Consider the following 893-nt stretch of genomic DNA (forward strand, 5'->3'; position numbering starts at 1 on the left):
ATATAACGGAAACAACGATGATGTCATTGATGAGCTGCAAAGAATTATTGAAGGGGTAAATTAGTTTTATCAAATATTAATAAAGAAAGAAGAAAAGTCGTTTATTTGTAATTAGTAAAAACTTCCCATGTACGTGGCTTTCCGTAGTAGTATCCTCTTTACTTGTTATTTGCTTAAAAAATATTTTAAAAGTAATTTCCCAGTTAGAATGAACTTTTATACTGCTACATGTATTCTAGATGTATTTCATAAAATCGATCAACTAAATGATATAATTTTACATTGATTCATCAACAATCAAGATTAATGATCTGGATCTGTAGAACCATGTGTTGCTCCATTATTTATATAAATATATATATCCTAAAGATTTCCGTAATACATAATTAATTTTATTTTAAATAACTTCATACCTCACTGTAATTATACTTTTATTTTTAGATGTATAATAATGTATTCTATTTCAGAGCCATGGAAGGGAGAAAGGATATAACGGAAACAACGATGATGTCATTGATGAGCTGCAAAGAATTATTGAAGGGGTAAATTAGTTTTATCAAATATCAATAAAGAGTCAAGAAACGTCGTATATTTGTAATTAGTTAAAACTTCCCTTGTACGTGGCTTTCCGTAGTAGTATCCTCTTTACTTTTTATTTGCTTAACAAATACTTTAAAAGTACTTACCCTGTTAGAATGATCTATTAATCAGCTACATGTATTCTAGATGTATTTCATAAAATCGATCAGCTAAAAGATATAATTTTACTTTGATTCATCAATAATCAAGATTTATGATCTGGATCTGTAGAACCGTGTGTTGTTCCATTATTTATAAATATGTCCTAAAGATTTCAGTAATACATAATTAATTTTATTTTAAATTAACATTGT

Source organism: Halyomorpha halys, unplaced genomic scaffold, assembly GCF_000696795.3.
Source record: "Halyomorpha halys isolate HHAL.00 unplaced genomic scaffold, Hhal_1.1 Scaffold2356.1, whole genome shotgun sequence".
NCBI lineage: Eukaryota > Metazoa > Arthropoda > Insecta > Hemiptera > Pentatomidae > Halyomorpha > Halyomorpha halys.